General features: G+C 42.6%; 1 protein-coding gene across 1 annotated transcript in view; it reads right to left on the bottom strand.

Annotated features, from left to right (window-relative positions):
- The window catches only part of Dchs1 (dachsous cadherin-related 1), a 33,632-nt gene extending 31,486 nt beyond the window's left edge, over positions 1 to 2,146 (bottom strand). Inside the window, exon 1 of the mRNA XM_052762394.1 lies at positions 1,886 to 2,146. The gene's annotated coding sequence lies outside the window, so the exon portion shown is untranslated. The remainder of the gene's footprint in view (positions 1 to 1,885) is intronic.
- Positions 2,147 to 19,509: the final 17,363 nt, after the last annotated feature.

The raw sequence follows: 19,509 nt of genomic DNA, 5'->3' as shown, positions 1-19,509 counted from the left end.
AGGGATGGTTCTGCCAATGAGCTGCATGGAGAGCAAAAGCCAAGTAGGAGCCGATTAGGAAATAAGAGTTCAAGGGCAAGAGGTCAAGGGGGAAAAAGTCATATTTAGTTAAAGTTGCCATTTTCGAGACGTGGGTTTCACAGGGGTCACCTAAGACCATTGAAAAACACAGATATTTACATTATGATTCATAACAGTGTTGGAATTACAGTTATGAAGTAGCAACAAAAATAATTGTATGCTTGGAGGGGGTCACCACAACGTGAGGAACTGTATTAAAGGGTCACAGCATTAGGGAGGTTGAGAATCACGGGGTTAAAGGGTAAAAGAAGAGAAAAGGTATCTGAGAGCTGTAGAGAGATGGGTGTTATGTGCAGTGAGGAACATGGGGTTTAGCCAAACAGTTCAAATAGAGTGGTCCTGTGAGAAGAGAAGCTACCAGGAGCTAAAAGAGGTAAAGAAGCTGTGAAGCTGGTATTTTGGGAGATGCCTAGGACCCGGGTAGGATGTAGGGTCAGGGAAAAAACAGTCCAGCTCTCAGTGGCCAGGGAACAGAAGTTCTGGAGGTCTGAGGATGAAGAACAATGGTGTGAGCCTTAGAAGCTAAAGGGCTTCTTCGCAGTAACAAAACTACAGTTCTTCTTGTAATGTGGATGCATGGTCCACAACTGTCTCCTAGATGTCGTACAAGAGGCTGTGTGACAAAGGGCAATTGCAATACAGCCTTCTGTTAGTTCCAGGTCTCTGAGACACCTGTAATACATGAGGACATAATATAAAAATCCCTAGGATGTGTTGCCTGATAGTATTTCCAATGGACCTGAATTGGTCTGAGAGGTGTTGGCAGGACCATTGTCTCCCGTGGTATGAGTTGGCTGTGACAATGACTGCTCAGGTATCCTGGTTGTAACATTTCTGTTCTATGCACACTGTACCAAGAACTTCTTCCACAGGTACATTCTGGCTTGACACCTAGAGTGGGTGTAAATTGGTTCTGTCAGAGCATCTTAGGGATGTCCGGTGGCTGTGAGTGCATGAGAATGTATGTTGCCTGGGACTGAGTCCCTGTGGGGTTGAGTAGGGCTATGATTGTGTCCCCTGTGGGTATTTGAAGAGTTGACATAAGCGACAATATTTTTCTGGCCTATGACCTGTGGCTGTGGGCCCAGCCCATGCACACTGAGTTCATTGTGCCTTTGAGTTCTCTCTCCCCACCCCCTCCACGTGGGACCTAGGCTTGCAGTGACCTCTCTCTGTCCCCTGACCAGGACTCTGATTAAAGCATCCTGGACACAAACTCCCAGGCTCTGGCACCAGGATGCACTCAGAACACCAGTTTGGGTGACCCACCGCCACTTCAGGCTTCCTCCTCTCTCTTCTGCTTCTCTACTTCTGCCCCCTCAGTTTCTTTGTCTGTGTCTTCGTGTCTCTGTCACACACCCATCCCTGCATTCTGACATATGACTCCAATAGAGCCAGGTAAAACGCACACAAACACACACCCTCACAAGGACCCGCTAGTCCTGACACACGCTCACTCTGACCCACACCCCCTCCAAGTGACACGCACATGCACACACAACCCGCGCGGGGACACTCACTGACTCACACTCGCTGCACACACACAGCCCAGACCTCACCCCTACCCCACCCCCCGCGCACACTCAAGCACTGCCACACACTCCCACTCGATGACACCCGCACACAAAGACCCCCCGGCCCTGCCCCCAAGCTCACGTTCACGCTCGCCCTCTCCCGCAGGCCCCGGCCCCCCCTCCCCCATTGTCTCGGCTCAGAACAAAGCCCCCGGCTCCGCCGCCGCCACCGCCGCAGTCGGGGAGGCCGACCAACCCCGCGGGTGCGGCCGGACGGGCCGGGCACTGACCTCCGCGCGGTGCGGGCTCTCTCGCCCAGTGCTGGGGCGCCGTCCGGCCGCGGTCAGCCCCCGGGGCAGCGCCCGCCTGCGCGGGGCCTGGGGCCACGCATCGTCCGCCCTGGTTAGCTCGGGCTCACAGTGCCCTCGGCGCGGCCCGCCGTCCGTTTGCGCTCGCTCCGCCGTCGGTCTATCTGTCCCTCTGTCCGCCACCGCCGCAGGGGCGCCGCCTCCTGCACAGCCACCCCGCGGAGGATGCAAGATGCGCCGCCGCGGCCCGAGCCCCCTCCCCTCCCCTCCCCTCCCTCCCTCCGCGCGGTAACCCGAACCCCCGCCCTCCGCCGAGCCCCCGCCCCCGCCCCCACCCGCGCCGCCGCGGTCCCCGCGCCTCCCGCCCGCCCTCCGCCCCTCCACTTCCCGGCCCCAGGCCCCGGCGCCGGATCCCGCCCCAGAGCCGCGCCGTCCCTTCTCCCCGCCACTAACGCGCCAGATCCTCTTGTCCCGTCCGGTCCCCTTCATCCCCTCGGCTTTCCTTTCTCCATTCTGTACTGGTCGTCGCGTCTTCCATCCCTACTCCGCCATGGTCTGCTTCTGCCCCACTGCCCTGTTCTGTCTCGCCCCTTCACACCTTTTCTTTGCCCTCTTCTCCCTTCCTTCTGCTCAGTGCTTTCTGTCTCCAGACTCCCTCCATCAAATTCTCCCCATTTTCTTACGCTGTCCGTCTGTCCGCCGGTCTTCTCGGCACCTTTTCTCCACACCCCTTTTCCTGGGTCTTTCTTTTGTCCATCACTGGTGCTCTTGCCTCACACCTTTCCCGTCCCTTCATCGCCCTCTTTTCCTCTTCCCTTCTGTCCATCTTAATGTCCCCATTCTTTTCTGCTACTCACTTACTACCCTGTGCTAGTTATCTCTTTCCGCATATCAGCCCTGGCTTCTTATTTCTTAATTTCTTTCTTTTTTTTTTTTTTTTTTTTTTTTTTGGTTTTTCGAGACAGGGTTTCTCTGTGTAGCTTTGCGCCTTTTCCTGGAACTCACTTGGTAGTCCAGGCTGGCCTCGAACTCACAGAGATCCGCCTGGCTCTGCCTCCCGAGTGCTGGGATTAAAGGCGTGCGCCACCACCGCCCGGCTATTTCTTAATTTCTTGTCTGTCCCAAATTTGAATTTAGAGACTGAGAGGTATTGAACCATAGAGTTTAGGGGCTGGTGGTGGTCTGAGAGTATATTCCCCAGAAAAGTAAAATGAGAAACTGGGTAGGAAGGTGACAAAGGTCTAGAGGGACCAATTTGGGAGGAAGGGTGTGTGTGTGTGTGTGTGTGTGTGTGTGTGTGTGTGTGTGTGTGTGTGTGTGTGTGTGTGTGTGTGAAGTCAGTCAAGTGGATGATAGTAAGCAACCTGGAAGCTTTGATGCCTTGTCTCAGGTCCTTAGAACTGTGAGCGATTGCGATTGCGAGGGGAGAAAGGCTTTCTGGCAGATACAAGTGGCACAGGGAAACCAGGAACCTCTCAAGTGGCACAGGGAAATCAGGAACTTCTCGAGAGAGAGGACAAAGGGCCTCTTAAGCAAAAGGAGAAAGTGGGAGATCGTGGAAGGTCGTGGAAGAGTGGGAGGAGAGGCTGAGATCCTCGATGGCATCTGTGCTTCAGGCTTGGGCAGCCCCGTGGGTGGTGGTGAGCAGGAGTTCCTGAAAGGGATTGGTCTGGAAAGATGATGACTTGGGATTTGGGGCTGCTGACTTTGAAGTGCATGTTGGGTAGGTAGATCTGCAGTTTGGAAGAGCGGTCTGGGCTGGGCATAAATATTTGGGAGTCATCTGCAAATACCGTATAAGTTTGAATATAGGGTGAGGTTTTTGCTTTTTTGTTTTTCCAAAATCATCTGTCAGGAAAGAGGGAGTAACCTTATATTTGAGTCCTTGCAAAGTCTCTCATATTACAGGGTTTGCTCTCATTTACTTTATTTTGAACAACAAACCACTGGATAGGGCAGTATGGTATGGTGACTAAGCTTGTGGACTCTGGAGCCAGACTGCCTGGCTCGGGGTCCAGATTGCCGTTTTCAAGCTGTGTGCCTTCGGGAAAGTTTGTTAACCTGTTTCTGCCTCAGTTTTCTCATCTATGAACTGGGTGTAAGAATTAAATTTAATATAGATAAAGCACTATGTACCTAGTACTTAGAAAGTGCCCAATAAATGGTAAGTACTCCTGCTGTCAGGACAAGACCTATTAACCTGAAATGTCCTCAACAACCTTATTTTGGATTCTTGTAGAGGTCATTTGTCACAGAATCCCTAGCTAAAGAAATTTAATACAGTATGATAACTATTCCTGGTGGTATGACCTCACAACTGCATGTGTTAGATGACTCTAAATATACTTTTTAATGATTGCTTTAAAAAGCCATAATGTTGTACTTGGGAGTGGCATCTAGGATGCTCAAAATGTTCTGTTTATTGACTGAGTGACATTCCATGAATGTTTCACTTTAAGACAATGCATTGAGCTTAATGCTTGACTTTTGCCCTTTCTGCATAAATGTTATACATTAATTAAAAAGTTAACAATTTAAAGCGTGACTTTAAAATGAGTACGTCACGTGACTCTATGAATCTACTCTTGCAGGATGCATGCCAAAAACTGACTGCCTGAGTGTGATGCAAATGAGACTTGTGACTGGGATAAAGTTTCCAATGCCCACATCATTTGTGAATTCAAACTGTACTGTGTTCGTCCCCAAACCCTTCACTTAGACTGAAGAGAAGGTCTTCTATTCTGGGGAAATGTGAAAGACAACTAAAAAAGTGACCTTAACAATGAGGAAGTCACTGCTTTTGAGGAATATGCTAAGTGTATTAAAATTGTCAATACCTTAAGAGGATGGAGAAAGGCAGCACTTACAAATCAATGTTATTTTATTTGATATATGAATTTAAAAGTATGTATAATTAAGGCTGCCAGGTAATAGATGTAGAATTTTCCTCCAGCCTCATCTTTACAGGAATTAAGTTTCTTCTTTTAAAAAGATTTTTACTTTTATTATTTTTAATTACTTGTGTGTGTTTTAGGGTGTGTCTATGCATGAGTGCAGTGCCTGAGAAGGTCAGAGGCATTGGATACCTCTGTATTCAGGTTCACAGGTCTTGTCCTGACAGCAAGATCTGTAGTTAACAGGTGGTTGGGAGCCACTTGAAATGGGTGCTGGGAACTGAACTCTGCAAGAGCATTATGCGCTTTTAACTGCTGAGTCAGCTTTCCTGCCCCTGGAGTTTTTTGGGGGATAGGGGAGCTTGGCTTCAGGGAAGAAGAGAGATAGGGCAGAGGAGGTGGGTGGCAGGAATTTTAGGAAGCAAGGTTAATTTTTCAAGTTGGAAAATCTACATCTATTTGCTTTCTTGCTTTCATTAATAATTACAGCCCTTGGTGACTAGGCAGTAAGATTGCCATTAGTTTAAGGTCAGCCTGGACTACAGAATGAAACCCTATTGAATGGGGGGAGGAAGGAGGAAGAGGAAGAAGAAGAAAAAGAAGAAAAGGAAGAAGAAGAAAGAAAGAAAGAGGAAAGGAAAGAAAGAAAAGGGATAGATAGAATGGAAGGAAAGAAGAAAGGAAGACATTTTTAGGTTGGCAAAAAAATCTTTCTCATGGGATAATGTGGGGTTAACCTTTGGTTTTGGTTTCCTCATATGGTAAATGTGGCAGAAGGTGAGTGAAGCCAAGGGACCCATTAAGGTTGCTCAAAGAGAGTATGTACATTAGAAACGGGAAAGGACCTTGTACAGATCCTGAGAATCTCTAACTTTCAAAGGTTGAGAAGAGGGGCTTGGGGGGGTGGCTTGCTTAGTGGTTAAGAGCACTTGCCACTCTTCCAGAGTTCAGTTCCCAGCACCCACATTGGATGGCTCATAGGAACTATAGTTACACCTTCAGCAGATCTGACTCCCTCTCCTGGTCTCTGTAAACATCTGCATACATTTGGTGCTTGCAAGTGATCCCCTTTCTAGATTCATATCACACACACATACACACACACACACACACACACACACACACACACACACACACACACATACACACACACACACAGGGGGGGCTTAGGGGAAGAAGTTGAGGAAGGTTTGTAAGAAGAGGTAACATGATATGTTTTGTTATGTTATGGTGAGTTTAAGATACTTGTGAAGTATTTAATGGAAAAGGTCTAAAAGATGCTTGTGTATAAACTTTATATTCCAGAAAGGATCTGAGCTGAAGGCACATAATTTAGAGCCACTTGGATATAGTTGGTTGGTGGAGCAATGAGAACTAAAGAACTAAAGAACTTAGCTAGAGTGACTAGTGGTTAGAGTGTCTGGCCACCTTTAAGGCATGCGTTACAAAAGAAGAGTCATGGAGGAGACTGAGAAGAGCTACAAAGCAAAACTAATCAAGAGAGCACCGTGTGATGTATTTTACTAGAAGCCAAGGAAAGAAACATCTACTAGAATTGTCAACAGCATAAAAATACCACAGTAAGATGCATCCGACAGCTCTCTTATAGAGGAATCTGGGATAGCTGAGGACCTTAGTGATTATAGGAGAGGATGTGAAGATGACAAGTCACTGTAATTTAAGGATGGAGTGGAGGTAAAACAGTAGTGACTGTGCATGAGAGTATAAAGTTAGTTGTGTATGGGATGCATATGCTTCTAATCCTAGAACTCAGGAAGGAGATTGAGACAGAAGGATCATAAGTTTGAGGTCAGCCTAGGCTGAGGATCTGTCTCAAAGACTAAGGGTTTGGGATGAAGCATGTCTCAGTGGTAGAGTGCTTGATTTCCATGTCCTTATATTTGATCTTCAACAGTATCCTCCCTGCACCCCCGCTCCCTTGTAAATAGTTAATTGCATGTTCAAGAAACCCAGTTTGCATTAGCTTAGGAAATAAGGTAACTAAACCTAGATTCCAGAGCCTGAAAATGAAATGTTACTGAGACTTTGTGTCTAGTTCATGTTTTTCATTTCATTTCATTTTACTTGTCAGCTTTATTTTTCTCTTACTGATTTTTTATACAAACTTTTTATTCTGGAGTAATTTTAGACTTACAGAAAAGTTGCAAACATAGTACTGGGAGTTTCTGTATACTCTTCACCCAACTTCCTCTAATTAACATCAGCTAACACTGGTACATTGTCATTAACTCGAACGCCAGACTTTGTTCTGATTTCACCAGTTTTTCCACTAATGACTTTTTTCTATCCCAGGATTCAATTTAGAATACCACATTGCATATAGTCATCATGTTCAGTTTCCCCTGGTCTATGACAGTTTCTCTCTCTCTCTCTCTCTCTCTCTCTCTCTCTCTCTCTCTCTCTCTCTCTCTCTTAAATGTCCTTGACAGTTCCAAAAATTGCTTTGATATTTTTGTAGAATTTTCCTCAACTTAAATGTTTTTCTTAGGATTAGACTATGAGGAGAGAATACCACAGAGATGAAGGCCCCTTCTTACTACATTCTACCAGGAGGTATGTGATATCAACACATTTTCTCTGCTGATTGCCTTGGTCACTGGATTAAAGTAGTATTTGCCAGATCCCAGAAAGAAGATTGACTGAAAAATTATGGTCAAAGAGTCACCCATGACAACAAGGAAAGTTTGGTTTTTTTTTTTTTTTTTTTTTTACTGAAAAGAGACGTTCTTGACTTTAAAACCAAAGGGGAAGATGGGGGGGGGGGGCGTGCAGATGTGTGCACAAGTGAAGGTATGGGGCACAATGTGTGTGTGTGTGTGTGTGTGTGTGTGTGTGTGTGTGTGTGTGTGTGTAGGTGGAGACATTAGATGAGACAGAAATTGCAGCCATTGAACTTTATCTGTCTCTCTCACTGGGAAGAGTTTGGATTTTGTGGGAAATGGGGCATAAGGGAGGTAATATTCTCTAAATCTTGAGGAAAGTTTTGAAGGAACAAAACAGTTTTTAAAAAAGAGGGATGACTCATGACCTTACAGACCTGAAGGACCAGGGAGTTGATGCTGGTGAGAGAAGAGAGACTACAGTTCACTCCCTTGAATTCTCCAATGATGAACATGGAAGGTCATCTCATGACCTCACTGGGGATGGGAGAGGCACGTGCAATAAGATGGCAGATTCACAAAGGTTGAGTTTTGACGACTGAGAAGTAGTTGTCTTTACTCAGGCTTGGAGAACTATAGGTCCTTTTTTTTTTTTATCTCAAGAGGTGTGGAGGAAGGTGCAGAAATGGGGTACTTGAGCAAAGCCAAGACTTTTACCAGGAAGTGGAGGCTGAGGGGTATAAAACTGGGCTGTTAAGACTTTGCCACCATGAAATGGAGGTTTCAGAACAGGTCATATTGTGGGGTGATTCCATGATGTAAAGGGCTAGCTGTCAGGAAAGCAGTTGAGGGAGAAGGAGAATCAGAGCGGATATGACCAAATGGGAGAGGAAAGATGACAAGAAGGCCTGCCTTGTGCACAAGTATCCAGAACAACAGGGCTGCAGGCAATTCTCATGGCCTGTCTTACTCATTTGTTCTTTCTTAGGGAGAAGGAGGCACTAGCTTAGAATCTGTGCCTTCATCCCCATTCAAAACATTTCAGAAGGAGTCACAAGTCATCAGTCTCAGTGAAGCCCAGGCCTGGAGGAAGTGAGCAGTATTGGAAAACAGCCCAAGTCCAGCACTGCTTAGGTTGAAGTCTTTCAAGAGTAAGAATGTTTTCCAGGCTTTGAAGGCATTCAGCTCCTTATAGAGACTCTAGGGACAAAGAAAGGAAGCTCCTGATTCTCTCCCACAGAGCTAAAGCCAGAGAAAGCAGGACATGAGATCTAGAACACAGGTGGAGAGCTTAATTGTGGAGACCAGGGAAACCTCCTGTCCTCTGGGATGGAAAGTAAGGATAGCCAGTTCTGTGAATTTTAGCTCACAGAGTGGCCAGTTTGTTAGAAAAGACCAATTTTTTCAATTTACCAAAATTTTATTTCTCTTAATTATGTGTAAAATTTACAACAATTTGTATGTTTTGGTTTATTTAAGCAAATTTTGAAGATTTCCACTTAGTATTGTTGTCATTTTAAGTTTAGTTTAATTTAATTTAGTTTTATTTTTAATTTATTTGCAGCTGTTTTACTGAAGTCATTTTGCTACAGCTGGCCAAGTTTCAGTGTATTCTAAGTTTTTCCTTGCTTTGAAATGATAACTTTTGGGAATGGGATTTTCTTGTGTAGTTTTCTCCACAGTTGTTGTGCAATCACTCAAGTGTACAGCATTTTATAAACCACAGGGGCAAGGGCTCTTCTAAAATATTTCCAATACAATAATTTGTTTTTTTCATTACTTTGGGTATATATAATATAGAGAGAGATAATATAGATAATAATATATATATATTGAGATAAAGTCTTGCTTGTTATATAGCCTAGGTTGGGCTTGAACTTGTGATTCCCCTGCCTCAGTCTGACAAGTGCTGGGATTACAGACATGTACCACCATGCTGGATGAATGCACACTTTTAGTAGATGTGGGCTGGGGAGATAACTCACACACTGAAATGTTTGCCCTGCAAGCATGAGGACCGAGTTTCATCTCCAGAACCCATGTGTATATATAAAAGCTGGGTCTGTGGCTTCTTTGTAATCCTAGTGCTAGGGTGACAGAGGAATCCCTAGGGCTTGTTGGCCGGCTAGTCTCTCTAGACTACTTGGTTAGCTCCAGGCCAGTGAGAGAAACTATCTTAAAAAAAAAAGTGTACACACACACACACACACATACACACATACACACACACACACACACACACACACACACACACAGACACACACACACACACACACACACAGACACACACACACACACACACACACACACACACACACACACACACACGGGCTGGAGAGATAGCTCAACAATTAAGAGCACCTGCTGCCTTTCCGGAGGACCAGGGTTCAACTCCTAGCACCCACATGGTTTATAACTTCAGTTCTGGGGGATCTGACTCCCTCTTCTGTCCTCTGTGCATACTGCATGCACATGGCGCAGAGGGCAAAACATCAATACACATAAAAATAAATCTTTCAAAAAAAAAAAAAAGGAAAGTGGATGGCATATGAGGAACAACACCTGAGGTTGTCTGCTGGCCTTCACACACAGATGCACACAAGTGCACCTATATACACATGAATGTGGGCACACAATTACACACAAACATTTTAGTAGATGTGTAGATATGACCTAAAAACTAAATTTATTTCATTTCTGTGGGCTTGTTGGTAAACAGCATAATTAATATTTACTAGAGAATGGGATGAAATTAGCGATATACATTCTGTTATAGACTCATTAGTTCAAAATAACCGTCTTAAGATATAATAGTCACTGATAAATGGATTTTCTGCTCTATCCATCTTTTATGTGGGTATTGGGGATTCAAACTCATGTCTTCATGCTTGCTCATCAAGCATTTTACCAACTGAGTCATCTCCCCAGGCCAGATTTTACTTCTGTGCTTATATCATCTATATTTCTTCCATGCTGTCTACTTATTTGCTCCCTTAGCACATAACTAGTTATTAAAGCTCCCAGTCTGATAATTTAAAAAATCTGTGTCATATTTATGTTTGATTATGTTTTTAGACCATTTAAAAAAAACACCTTTTATCATGCCTTGCAATATTTTGTTAAAACCGCCATGGTGTATCGATATAAGGAACTAAGGTGACCTTTTTGTATGTGTGTGTGAGGTTTTTAGTGCATATTTGGGGAGGACTTAGAAACATTTACTGTTTTCTGTGGCTGTGGTGATGAGATTAAACTTTTTTCCCCCTTGTTTTTGTCTTCTCTGTTGTGGGGGTTTTCCTAGAGATGCCTTCTTAAATAGGGTCAAAGGCTCACAGTTCTTTTAATCCTAAATTCCTGACATTAAACAGGAGCCCTGTTAATAAATATGAAGAGGGTGTGTGAAAGGCAAGGAAATGCCCTGTAGTCTGATAATTATGTCAGTCTTTTAGAGAGCCTGTGTTCCTGTGCTGTGACAGTTACCATTGTATATCTGTTCCATCAATAACCCTCACAGCTTAGACAGACAGGAAAGCTAAATAGAACTAAAAGTGGATATTTCTCTTCTTCCATGTTGGCTGGGATTCAGTACAACCCAAGTGGACCAGCCACTGCTAAAGCAGTTTCTCATGAGGTCAGGGTCTTTGTGAGAACAGAGGGCTGAGTGGATTTTAGATTCATTGCTTTTCTTGTCCCCCTACTGGAAGCAGGAGGAAATTTTTTATTTTTTACTTTTTTATTATTTATTTTTTTTAGTTCATGGTGAGAGAGCCTATGAGGACCCCAGTTCTTACCAGATAAGCAACTGGTTTGTCAGGGTACATGTCTATTTAAATTGTTTGCCCACTTTTAAATTGGGTTGTATTTTTTATTGTTGAGTTGTAAGCATTATCTATATTCTTTGTTGTTGAGACAGAGACCCTCAACTTAAGGGTCCTCCTACCGCCATCTCCCAAGTACTAAAATTACAGATGTACATGCCCGATTAATGCACTGCGAGGGACTAAACTCAGGATTTCTACATGTTAGCATGCCACCAACTGGGCTAAACCTCCAAAACAAGAATTAAAAAAGTTCTCCATATAACTTTCCCATCAGATGTGATTTGCAAGTATTCCATTTTGGTGTATTATCTTTTTTATTTTCTTGCTGATGTACACTTAAGGACAAAAATATTTAATTTGATAAAGTTCAGTTTATCTAATTTTTCTTTTGTTGCTTGAGCTTTTGAGGTCATATCTAAGATACTGTTGTCTAATACAAGATTAAGATTTACTTTCATGATTTCCCCCCCAGAGTTCTAATAATTTAAAAAAGCATTTTGTAGCTGTTTGTTTTGCTTTTATTCTTTGACAGCATCATACCTCTATATAACCATCTTTAGTTACTACCTTCTTTCACCTCTCTCCCCTTTTCTCTCCCACTGAAATTCTTCTTTCCCCAAGTCCCCTTCCTATGTTCATGTCACCTTTTGGGTGTGGCCCACTGAGTTTAATTAGGGTTGCTTACATGAGTACGGGTGGGAGGCTGTTTACTGGTGCATGGGGAATTTTTCAATGGTTACACCACTGAAGAAAATGACACCTTCTCCACTAGCAACCATTAACTACCATTAGACCTTCAGGGAGGGGGCGGGACCTCATGCAAAGCTGATGGGCCTAAATATTGTGCAAGTCAGGTATCCACTGCTGCAATCTGTTTACCTTACGTCCAAAAGACTATTAATTTGCTCTCCACCTCCTGCCTCTTACTTTGCTTCTGCTCCTTCCTCCTTGATGTGCCCTGAGCCTTGCAGGAGCTGATATAAATGGCACATTAACTAGTGACTTCAACTCCTATATTCAGATCAGTGATCTACTTGAACTAATGTTTATATGTGTTGTTAGGTAAGGGCCTGCCATGGTTTGAACGAGTGTTTCTCAAAGATACACATGTGAAGGCTTGGTTCCTATGATAATGGTATTGGGAGGTACTGAGGATCATTGAGATGTCAGGGCCTACTGAGAAGTCTTTAATTCACCAAGAGCATTCTTTCAAAGGGGATTGTGGAACCCTGCTGTGCTAGTTAGGTTTTTGTCAGCTTGAGACAAGTTAGGGTCCTATGAGAAGAGGGAACCTCAACTGAGAAAAGGCCTCTATCAGACTGACCTGTAGACAAGTCTATGGGACATTTTCTTGGTTACTGGTCGATGTGGGAGGGCTCAGCCCACTGTGGGTGATGCCATCCCTGAGCAGGTGGTAGTGGATTGTTTAAGAAAGCAGGCAGAGCAAGTCATGTAGAGAAAACCAGTAAGCAGTATTCCTCCATGGCTTCTGCTCTAGTTCCTGCCTCCAAGTTCCTGCCCCGCTTTCCCTTCTTGATGGATTGTGAATTGAAAGCTGAAATAAGCCCTTGACTCCCCAAGTTGCTTTTGGTCATGGTCCCTATCACAGCAATAGAAAGAACCAAGGCACCTGCTCAACCCTTCTCTCTCTGTTCTGGTTGGAGGAACATTTTGCTCCAATCCTTGCTCCCTACTATTGGCCTCCATGCCATGAGTTGATACAATCAGGGATAGTCTTTACCAAACCTGCATTATGCAGTTTGAATGTTAAATCTACCAAACTGTGAGCTAAAGAAAAAGTTTCTCTTTATAAAATCGTCTCAGGTAGTTTACTGCAGTAACGTGAAACTAACACACGATCTAGCTTTATTCTTCTGCATGTGGATATCTAGGCCTCTGTCTTATTTAGGGTTTCTAGTGCCTGTGGCAAAATATCATGCCCAAAGAACAAGTTGGGGAGGGAAGGGTTTATTAGGCTTTCACTTCAGTATTGCTGAATCACAGAAGGAAGTCAGAACAGGAACTCAAAACAGGGTAGGATCCCAGAAGCAAGAGCTGAAGCAGAGGCCATGGAGAGGAGCTGCTCACTGGCTTTCGTCCTCTGGCTTGCTCAGCCCACCTTCTTATAGAACTCTGGACCAACAGCCCAGGGATGGCACCACCCACCATGGGCTGGGCCCTCCCACAATGATCACTGAATGAGAAAATGCCTTACAGTTGGATCTCATCGAGGCCTTTCCTCAACTGAGGCTCCTTCCTCTGATGACTCTAGCTTGTGTCAAGTTGACACACAAAACCAGCCAGTACAGCCTCCCAGGGCCATTTGTTGACAAAGCTACTCTTTTAAATTTTCTTGTATATTTGTCAAAAATTAATTGGTGGGCTAGGTGTGATGGCATATGCCTTTACTTTCAGTACTTGAGGCAGGTGAATCTCAGTGAGTTCAAGGTCAGCCTGGTTTTCCCAGTGAACTACATTCCCTGTCTCAGAAAAAAATTGATAGTAAAGGTAAGATTTTATTTTTCTACTCTGGGTTCTATTCCATAAAAATGCATCTTTCTCTATGCTAGTATTACACAGTTTTTATTACTCTGCAGTTAAGTTTTCAAATTGGGAATTATAAGTCTTCCAACTTCATTCTTCTTTTTAAGGAATATTTTGGTTCTTTCAAGTCCCTTGACTTACAGCTGAATTGACTTTTTGGTTTGGCATTTTGTGTGTGCAAGCATGCAGCTGTGATTTTGATAAGAAGATGATGAAATCTGTAAGCCAGTTTGAGGGGTACTGAAATCTTAATCATGCTAAGTCTGTTAATCCACAGCATGTGATGTCTTTCCATTTCTTTAGTCGTCTTAAAATTTCTCTCAAAAATGCTTTGTAGTTTTTGCTGTGCAAGTTTTTACTTTTTTGTTAAATGTTTTTATAAGTTTATTGATCAATGCTATTGCAAGTAGAATTGTTTAATTTTCTTTTTGAGTTACTTCTGTATAGAAATAAAATAGATTTTTATATATAGATAAGTTTTAAGTACCAATATGGTATGCTATAACCTTGATTTTTATGGTGTGTGTATGCATTTAGGATTTTTAAAATACATGATCATGTCAAGTGTATAGTGTAATTTATCCCTTCATTAAAATATTTATTATTTTATGTGTATGAGTTTTTTGCCTGTATGCATTTATATGTACCACATGCATGCCTAGTGCTGGCAAAGGTCAGAAGAGGGTATTGGTTCCCCTGGGACTGGAGTCACAGAAGTCTGTAAGCCACTATATGGGTGCTGAGAATTGAATGCTGGTCTTCTGCAAGTGCGGAAGATGTCTTTCATTTATTTTTTATTTTTCTTGCCTAACTGCCCTAATGGAACCTCTAGTCTAGTACAGTCTTAAATAGAAGTAGCAATGATGAACATTCTTGTTTTGTTCAAGATTTTAGGGGATAGTGTCCTGTCCTTCAACATTACGTATGATATTAGGGGTAGCTATTATTTCAGACATGCTTCTATATAAATATTTTCATTAATGTTTTGAAAATTCCACACAGTGCACTTTGATCATGTTTATCCTCCCTCCTCCTCCCAGATCCACTCTCACCTTTCTCTCTCTCTCTCTCTCTCTCTCTCTCTCTCTCTCTCTCTCTCTCTCTCTCTCTCCCCCCCGCCCTCCCTCTCCCTCTCCCTCCCTCCCCCCTCTCTCTCTTTCTCTCTCATCATTTAGTCCAATTTGTAGTGTCCGTACACTCCTGGGTGTGGAGCTATACATTGACGAATGGTTGACCTACCAGGGGTCACACCCTTAAAGAAGACTGACTCTCCATCATCCGGGAGCCATCAAGTGTCCAAGGCTCTCCAGAGATGAGGTCTCATGACTTCATGCTAGAATGATCCTGTACAGGCAGCATAGCTGCGTCAGTTCATGAGTGCAGTGGTCCTATCACGTCTAGATGACACTGTTCTGCTCCAGTCCTCCCTGACCTCTGGCTCTTAACAATCTTTCCACTTCCTCTTCATGATGGTCTCTGGGCCCTGGGCAGGGGTGTGATATAGACAGACATACTTCCTTTTTGTTTTTCTCTGTGTAGTCCTGGCTGTCCTGGAAGTCACTATGTAGACCAGGTAGCCTAGAACCTGCAGAGATCCACCTGCCTCTGCCTCCCAAGTGTTGGGATAAATGGCATGTGCCACCATGCCCAGCATAAACATGCCTCTTAATAGATTAGAAAATTTGCATTTAAAGCTGGGCGGTGGTGGCGCACGCCTTTAATCCCAGCACTTGGGAGGCAGAGGCAGGCGGATCTCTGTGAGTTTGAGGCCAGCCTGGGCTACAGAGTGAGTTCCAGGAAAAGGCACAAAGCTACACAGAGAAACCCTGTCTTGAAAAACCAAAAAAAAAAAAAGGAAAGAAAAAAAGAAAATTTGCATTTATTCCCAATTTCAAAAAATACAAGATTTTGTGAAATTCTTTTTGTCTGTATGGTGTGGTTTCAGTCTTTTTTTATGATATGGTAAACAATATATTAGTTGGTTTTAAGATAACAAATCTGCCGGGCGATGGTGGTGCACGCCTTTAATCCCAACACTTGGGAGGCAGAGGCAGGTGGATCTTTGTGAGTTTGAGGCCAGCCTGGTCTACAGAGCAAGATCCAAGAAAGGCACAAAGCTACACAGAGAAACCCTGTCTCGAAAAACAAACAAACAAACAAACAAACAAACAAACAAACAAACAAACAAACAAACAAAAATTAAAAAAAAATTTGCCAGGCGGTGGTGGTGCACGCCTTTAATCCCAGCACTTGGGAGGCAGAGGCAGGTGGATCTCTGTGAGTTCGAGGCCAGCCTGGACGACAGAGGGAATTCCAGGAAAGGCACAAAGCTACACAGAGAAATCTTGTCTCAAAAGAACCAACCCCCCCCCAAAAAAAGATAACAAATCCACCTTGCATTCGTAGCAAAAGTCCCATTTGAGATATATATATATATGTATATATATACATATATATATATATATTTCTTTCTATAGCTGTAGGATTTGCTAGCACTTTGTTGAATAGTTTTGTTCCTATTATTAAGATTATTTTTGTTATCTTGAGATGTCTTTGTGTAGTTTTAGTGTAAGCAAGCAATATTTGCCTCACAGAAAAGTTGGCTCACTTTAACTATTTTTAATTCACAGATATATTTATAAGTTCAACTAGAGGGTATTTCTATTTATTGCAGGCACCTGAATTCCAAGTGTCTGAACTATGTAACACATACAGAATGACAGCAGAGTTTGACTAAATCAATATAACCTATCTAATATAGAGACTTTGGTAAAAATTAAAGCTATATTGAGTTGAACTGAAACTATTTGAAAAGCTGAAAAAAGACAATCTAATAACTATTAAACTGTTTTATGCCACTCAGTTACTTTGAACTTTATATATTTCTGACAGAAGTAATTTTTGGGTAAACTGATAGTTTTAACAAATTGGATGTTGGTTTCAAAAGCAAACTTTAAAAAGTTGATAATTTTGCAAAATTTGGTGAATTTGCCTGGAGGCACCTTGATCATTGGATGAACTGTGTTTAACAAATACATTTCTAAACTAACTGATGAATTCTGAGGAGCATATTATGGCCAAGAGAGTAGAAATTAAGAAGACTTTGTCTGCTGGGTGTGGTGGCATATGGCTGTAATCCATCACTCAGGAGGCTAGAGCAGGAAAATGATTAATTTCATGCTAGATTGGGCTATATAATGAGTTTGAAGCTAGTCTGGGCAACATGATGAGATCTTGTCTTATACACACACACACACACACACACACACACACACACACACACCCCTCTCCTGGAGTCTCTATTATTTAACAGCGAATGCCCAAATTTCTATGTCTAATGGCCAAAGATAATCATTAAACCAGTGTTCTAAATCCTGGCCAACTTTAGTTCTGAGAATACAAAAATGAACTAGTGTCTGCACCCAATGCATTTGATGACACACAAAGCTGACACTTTTATACTCTCTTCCAGATTCTGAGACGCCAGCACATAAGCTGTAGTCCTTATTCTGAGCATCTTAATAGGGCTCTTCTTTCCTTTTGTCTAGCATTGTTATTTCAGGTCTATCCTAGATCTCCACTTCCTTTTTCTCGACATTTTCAGTCTGCAAAATCTCATCTAGTTAAATTCCATTCAGTTTCCATTTCATGTGCATGACTTTCTAAGTTGCCTGCTCATGTATACCCTCTGAGCTCCAGGAAAGCAATCAGTGAGTGCCTCCCTCTACAGGAATATGCCTACAACAAAGTTTACCACATCACAATAATCTCAAATCTGCTTCTGCTCTACTAGGCCTTGTTTGTGACTAGAAACTTCTAGCCAATTGTATAAGCAGAAACCCATTGTCATGCCTGACTTAAAACTGTAGGCAAAGAGGACCTTGAAAAAATAGGAGGAGGGGAAAGTATGATCAGAATAAATTGTATGAAAACCTTATTTTCAATAAACATATAAAAAATAACCAGCAAACCCCCCCAAAAATGAAGTTTTCCGTTCACTTCATGTAATCACATACAATATCAGCCTTTTCTTTAGTTGTCTGATCCTTCATCTTCTCCATTTCCCCTCTCTCTCTGGCTTAGCCTAGATCCAGCACTTCTTTTGATTCCTCAACTAGCCTCCTATTTGATAATTTTGCTTCTTGTCTTGCCCATTTAACCCATCTTCCAGTCTGATGCAAGAATAGTCTTTCTAAAATGTAAATCTGATCCTTTTTCTCTCCATTTAATCTGATTCTTTTTCTCTCCACTTAAAAATCCTTTAGTGGCTTCCTCTAGTTTTCAGGATCCTATCCAAGCACTTTATCATGTCCTACAGGATCCTTTGTAACAAGATCTTGCCTGGCTTTCCTGCTTCATTTCCTGCACTTTTTTCCTGAAGTATAAAATCCCAGCTGTACAAAATTACTTATTTGGAATTTCCAAACTATTCTATGCTGTTTCATAATTCAGTGCCTTTATACCTTCAGATCTTGGTGCCTGGAATTTTGATTTCTCTTCCACATTCTGGTTTTTTGTTTTGTTTTGAGACAGAGTCTTATATATACCCTTCACTGGCTTGGAATTTGTGTAGACCAGGCTGGCCTGGAATACATAAGAGATCTGCCTGCTTCTGCCTCCCTGAGTGCTGAGATTAAAGGTGTGTGCCACCATGCCTGCCTCTCCCCGATTCTTAGTGAATATCTACTCACTGAGATCTAGCACTTGAGTTATTTCTTCTGAGTTCTACTTTGACCTCCTTCTTTCTTGATCCTTCAGTATGCTTCATGTGTAACCACTATGTGACTATGTTGTCCTTCTTTGTTTATGAGGTGTCTTTTCAGTGAGCCATTGGACCTCTAAAGGTTTATCTCTGTATGCTCTATCGTAGCAGTAGTTTGAAGGATTATGTTTGATAAATTTATTTGGTAATTTTTTTGAGTATCTCCTATGTAAACAGATGTGACTGTGTTAAGTACTGTAAGGAATCTTGAAGGTTCCCTTTTGTGTCTTAATTTCTCAGTCTCCTCCATAGGTTCCCTATCCTGTCTGTCCTCCCAGTGTCTGACCTCAGCCTCCTTTCCTTCTGCATGTGTACTCTGAGTCACTCCATCCATTTCCTTAGCTTTAATTGCTGACAACTCCCAAATCTGTTCTCCCAGCAAAGACCTCATTCTCCAGCTCCAGATGGTCCCAGGCATCTCAAAAGTCAGCATGTACAAAATTGAACTCTTTTTCCTTTCTTTCATTCCTCATGGAATAAAAGGAGAAGAAAAACTGTAGAAAAGTTTTGGAAACCATTGTAAAGAAAAAATGTTAGAAATTAAGCCAGGACAATGTCATTAAGCTTTCAGTACCATCATGAGGGACCAGTTTTGTATTTTCATCTTGAAACGAATACCAGTAAAATCCCTTTCACGGTGTGTTCTCTGTTCTCATATTGGGTAAATAGTGCATTACCAAGATATATGTGGAGCTACAGTATAAACAAAACTTACTTTGACAGAGGGGTGTGTGTGTGTTTGTGTGTGTATGTGTGTGTGTGTGTGTGTGTGTGTGTGTGTGTGTGTGTGTGTGTATAGTATACAACATATAACTTGTAAGAACTAAGTTATGGAGAAGAATGCAAAATCTCAGGAAAGTTTAAACTCCTTTCCTCAAAATGTAAGCACACAGACCACTTCTAAGATTAAAGCATCTTGGACTTAACTACTGAGTTTATGCCGAAGAGTCAGAGGACAGCTGCA

This window comes from Peromyscus californicus, unplaced genomic scaffold (genome assembly GCF_007827085.1).
Source record: "Peromyscus californicus insignis strain IS unplaced genomic scaffold, ASM782708v3 Scaffold_4__1_contigs__length_199733344, whole genome shotgun sequence".
Lineage (NCBI taxonomy): Eukaryota > Metazoa > Chordata > Mammalia > Rodentia > Cricetidae > Peromyscus > Peromyscus californicus.
This window is presented reverse-complemented; position numbering and strand designations above follow the sequence as displayed.